Here is a 6,000-nt window from a genome sequence, read left to right as displayed (position 1 = left end):
AATGACCACTGCTTCCGGTGATGAGGAGGGTGAACTTCCGGCAGGGGGGGGAGGCAAGCAGTTGATGGGATGTGGTCCAGGGTCCCTGTCAAAACAGGATCATCTTCCCACCTCCCTCCCCGATTCCGAATCCACCATTGGCAACCCCATCTCGAATACTGGTTTTTGGGCAAAGATTCCATTTTACAATAGAAGTTGTGCTAATGTGTTAAATAAACAATATCATTCTTTATTTCCCCTTGCCACATTTTCTTTACCTCTCCGCTCTTTTCTTGAGGAAACTGGCTTCATGCTGTGCTATAATATTTTGCCCAAGCAATTGTTCTTTATCTGTAAGCACAGACATTTGGCCAAGGGGTGCATCACAGCAGCATCTGATCCTGTCGATATTATATGACAATATGTAATTAAGTAGAGTGCTTTTTCACGAAAAGATTTGATCAATAACATTGTGCGTCAGAACCCCAGTGCTCAATGCCACGGTGTATGGATAGATTTCGGTTCAAATCCTGTTCTCTTCAGGTGTAGCTGAGCTGAAGGTGTAGAACTTCTCCCTGGGAGGAAGGGAAGTGAAGATTGAAAAATTATGCTTGGGTGCACTCTGGTTCCCTCTGGTACTAGTTAGCATGTTCTTGCCTCTAAGCGGTTGAGGTACCAGGCCAAGGAAATGAAGAAGAGGGATAGGTCTTAGAAATAAAACACGAAAAGTTAGAAAAAGTTCAATATAAACAGGAAATTGTAAATCTACTGCCAGAAGCTAGAAAATAACATTAACATGATTAAATATTCCCAGTTCAAGTCAAAGCAATCATGGTGAAATCAAACTCTTTATTGATTATGATTTCAGCAAGTAGGTTTACAAGAAGTCTGCAATAAATCTTTTATTTGCTGTAAGAGCAGTAAGAATCTACTAATGTTTCTGAAATACAGCCTAGTAAAATCTGCCAAAATGTGCAGAGGTATGTTTAATAAATACGTAATGAAAATACAATGTTGTTTTGAATTTTACAGTAGGTTTCCATTTTTATAGTCCTGCCCTATTTGGGAGTCATCTGCAAACAGGTTTTTAGGGCAGGAACACGATAAAGGAAACCTGTAGTACGGTTTCTTTATGAATAAGGGAGTCTTCAAAGCATGTCATATTAGAGGCTATGGTACATCAAAGTGGCTTATAAAAGGAGTCCATTGTAGGAAGCTTAAATACCTCAAGATATAGGCTGAGAAATGTTTTAGTTATGGGAATTTTCTCATGATTCCCTTTGTCCTTTTCATTTATTCTGCCATTTATCTCTGGATCTCCTCATTATCACAGCAACTCTGCTTAATCAGCACAATTTACTTATGTGGTCAGTAAAATATGCACATAAATTTTTTAATATCCTTAAAACATCAAGATTTTACAAGATCAAACTGCTGAGCTAACTGTTCCCAACCCTTTTCAAGAATCATTTCTAATACCAGAAGTGTAAGAGAACTCTAATTACTAGGATTCACAGTTGAACGACAGAACAACTCTTGCCTCAGTAACTATCGCAGCAACACCACAAATAATGAAAGAGAAGGTCCCGTGCCCTTTTAAATTATGAGCAGCTAAGTGCCCATTGTCCCATGAAGGGTGAAATAATTACACACTTTTGTGATTCATTAACTGATCAATTAATTAGAAAATAATAATTGTTCCCCCTTTACTTACCCAGTAGGTAACATTATTTGCATCGTTCAAAATGAATGTTAATGAAATCTGGGGAATAAGATTGCAACAAGTTGATTACAAAATTACTTTTCAGTCAATTATTAGGCATTTAGACATAGCAAACTAAGCATTGCATTCTAATTCTCTTAATATATTTTGGCAAACCTGTTATCAAGCAGTCACTTCTCAGACTGATTAGAAGTGGCTACATAATTAAAATGCACAGAATCATCATTAAGATCATAAAAAGTAACTTATACAAACAGATGGTTGCTTAATTAGAATGAGTGTTGGTTTATTGCATAATTTGTCTTAAATACCATACTCTGAAGGAGGTAACATACACGCGTTGACCTCTGCGTATTCAGTCACAGTAAATGTTTAAGAATGCAGGCAGCCCCCTGGATCTAAAGTGAGACGTGGGCGCAGCAAGCTTTTCACATTGTGGGCAAACAGCTACGCCGCGGTCCTTCAACAATCTGCCCATGTTTGTTGAAGGTGAAGTCAGCTCACCTGACAAAAACTTTCGAAATTCAACTTTTGCTTGTTCATCCAGTAAATGATCACTTTCATTTAATAAGGGGGAAAATGGAAATTCAAAACCTTTCTGTCAGAAATCAACATACCGACATTTACTGTGCTTTATATCTGTAATGACACATTGTCAAAACCCATTGTTTGCTAAGTTATTATGATTACTTGAGTGTTGATGTCCAATACTGGCACTTGTAATCAGGGCTAAAATGGACTCACTAATAAAACCAGGGGGATTTCAAATAGTGGAAAAGAGTGTAGACTCGGGGAGAAAGGAGAAAAAATGACGATGGATGGCCAAGGATAGGATTACACATCAAAGGACCTCCCAAAGGAGTTACCAGCAGCCATTTGAATACACTGAAGTTGAATCAGACCATTGGTAACTTTGGCATTCTATTTGATCCTGAGATGAACGTCTCACCACAGACCCCCTCCATCACTACATCCATTCACTTCCACCTCTATAGCATCATCCACCTTCACTGCTCCCTCAGCTCCTCTGCTGCTGAAACTTTCATCCATGCCTTTGTCACCCCAGATTTGACTATTCCAAAGCACCCCTTGTCCAGCTTTCAATTGTGCTTCCTCCATAACTTGAACTCCTCTGCTTACTCTGACACACACCAAGTCCCATTCCCCCAACATATCTGTGTTCACTGATATGCACTGGCTCCTGGTTTGGTGATGCCTCGATTTTAAAATTCTCATGCTTGTTTTCCAAACCCTCCTTGGCCTTCTCCTCCCCTATGTTTGAAACCTTTCCAGATGAGCAGGAGTAGGCCACTTGGCCTCTCGAGCCTGCTCTGCCATTCAATGAGATCATGGCTGACCTGATTGTGACCCCCAACCTTCTGAGAATTCCACACTCCTCCAAATCTGGCTTTTCATGCTCCTTATTTTTGTCAATTCTCCACCGGCAGCTGAGCTTTGGAATTTGATCTGCAAACCATTTCACTTTCTCAATCACTCTCTCTTCCTCCTTTCAGAAATTCCTTTTGTCCAGGCTTTTAGCCACCTATCCTAATATCGTCCTGTATGGCTTGATATCAAATTTAGATTGATAATGTTCCTATGAAGAACCTTGGAATATTTTACTGCATCATAGGGCATCACATCAATGCAAGTTGGTGTTGGTGAATTCAGGCTGGGTACAGTGCTGCAAGAGCAGGAAATAACTCAGGGTCCCAATTCTCTTACAATACAACCAATTGGCAATGCACTTTGATTATACTGAAATTATCAATCACTTCAAATGAAATCTGTTCAAAAGAAATCTGTCTAACAATTCCTGGGTATCTATCCAGGTGAGTAAATCAGAACTATGTCTGGAGTCTGCAATTCTTTGGAGGGGTTTCAGGGAGCAAGGGGATTGCCCGTGGGAAGTTCAAACATCCCAGACAATTCCCACGGTCTGCGTGTCGAGACTTCCGCCAGGTCCCAACATGCAGCTTGGGTTATAATGCCCAGTCTCTGTCGAAGTGGAAGCCAGAAGATACAGGCCATTAAATTGAGTAGATCGTTGAATTTTAATCAAAGCTAAAAAACCTCATAATTATAATTGTAGCTGTCGTTCTCTGGCTTCTAACTCAAGCTCAGGGGTTGTTTTCAAAGACTATTGCTGACGCTAGCTGGGAGTTCACTCCACAGAGTTTTACATAGACTCTCACTGAATGCACCCATGTATGTTTGGTAACTTTATTGTATATTTAGTAATTATTTATGAATTTATGTTAGAATCTAATCCTCAGTATTATTTTCTGCACCTTAGAGAAAAAGCAAGTTTGTGGCAGAAACAATTTTCAGAAATGATGAAGCGTCTTTGTTTCACCTTTGTTTAGTTGGTAGCTTTAACTCACTGATCTTCCATGATTCATTAACTGTTTTCCGACTGGCTCAGTCGATTTTCCTTGGACGTTTATTAATCTGTCTTGGCCGCTGTTGATTATTTAACTTCTTCAGTTCTAATTTATTGCAGTTTATCAAATTGTGAATTTAAATCATCCAAGGCAAAGGTAATGCTGATTGTGTATCAACACATTGTGTGTCTTGTGTATTGGTCTTGTACCATTTCCGCACTACCTGCCTTCTGTGTGCCTTACCTAAATAAAACATCCCAGAAGGTCTATGGTCTGCCCGGGCACTATTAAAATAAAGGCTTTGCACTAGACTCCAGTTCTATCATACCAAGGCTGTGAAATTCAGCTCCTCACCACCCTGGGCGGCACAGTGGCACAGTGGTTAGCACTGCTGCTTCACAGCGCCAGGGACCAGGTTCAATTCGGCCTTGGGTCACTGTCTGTGCAGAGTCTGCACGTTCTCCCCATGTCTGTGTGGGTTTCCTCCCAGTGCTCCGGTTTCCTCCCACAGTCCGAAAGATGTGCTGGTTAGGTGCATTGGCCATGCTGAATTCTCCCTCAGTGTACCCGAACAGGTGCCGGAGTGCGGCGACTAGGGGATTTTCACAGTACCTTAATATAAGCCTACTTGTGGCACTAATAAATAAACTTTAAGCTCTTTTTTATTACTGTTATGAGTGCTGTTTTGCATCCAAAATTGTGCCCACAACTTGTGAGCACACTTCTAGTTCTCCTCACCTCGATACCATTATACTGATGACGTTAGCACCCACATCAGGAGTGACTGCCAGAAGTAAGCAGGTTAGGCAGTTATGGCATCAATTCTTGTGTAACACTGGTTTGAAGCCAGCATTGCCATTTTGGAGCTGAACAATCCAGTGAACATCCTCGCATAACCTCACACAGTTAAATATACATTCAGCGGCAGTATGTAACCCACCAACCGTATTTAAAGGGACCATCAGCTACCTTTATGTTAGTGCCGATTAATCTCTACTAGCTATTGATGAGTCTGAAGAAATGTTTGGTGGTTTCCAGAGTTGTTGAAGTTTACAGAGATTGGGGTACACGCTTGAAGACTCTTCTCCCGATTTTAAGCATTCTGCACTTGCCACTTGCTCCTGAACATGTGTGCTATAGAATGCATCCGCCTTGTGCCACAGCATGACAGGGAGAATGAATAAAGATGACACAGAGCAGGATAAGCTCCAGAAAGAGGAAGGAGGAGGAGCAGGGAGGTCTTTCAGCACAAGGCCATTTCCCCCCCCCCCCCCTCCCCCCCACGGTCTTCTGGGAACAATTCTCCAACCTCAACCTCAGTGAGGAACAGTGTGTGCGACATCTCCACTTCACTAAGGATGTCCTCACTGAAACCTGCAAGACGTCAGTATGGGTGATTGGCGGCAGTGATGGCAGAATGAATGCTGTCATTCAATGGATTCATTCTCCCATGGAACCCCCAGTCTGATACTTCAGCTATCTGAGTAATCTATTGGGGGACTGGTGACTGAACTGCTGTGAGATTCTGCAAGCCCCTTTGAACAATGGTGCCCACAGCTGCGGTGGTAGCTTGTGTGGCAGCAAGCTAGGACGGCATGGCTTCAGGCTGAGTGTCCACTGGCTTGTACTTGTGCTGCAATAGAAGCTGGGGCATTGGCCACCAGACTGTGCCTGTCAGTTGGATCTGTAAATGCAGCTAATGGAGTTGGCCACCAATTTCATGTTCGGAGAGAAGGCTGCAAGCTCTGTGCCAAGTTGATGCTGGACAACTCCAAGCTCCTTGACGATGACCGCAGGCTTTCCAACAGGCCTGCCAATAGATTTCATTTTGCATATCCCCCACCAGGGGTTTTCTGTAGCCAGCCCCATCAACGTGCTTATCTGAGGCATTGGCAGCAGATTGGGCATGCAGTC

Source organism: Mustelus asterias, chromosome 11 (assembly GCF_964213995.1).
Source record: "Mustelus asterias chromosome 11, sMusAst1.hap1.1, whole genome shotgun sequence".
In the NCBI taxonomy this organism is placed as follows: domain Eukaryota; kingdom Metazoa; phylum Chordata; class Chondrichthyes; order Carcharhiniformes; family Triakidae; genus Mustelus; species Mustelus asterias.
The sequence above is the reverse complement of the archived record's forward strand: the minus strand, read 5'-3'. Positions refer to the sequence as shown.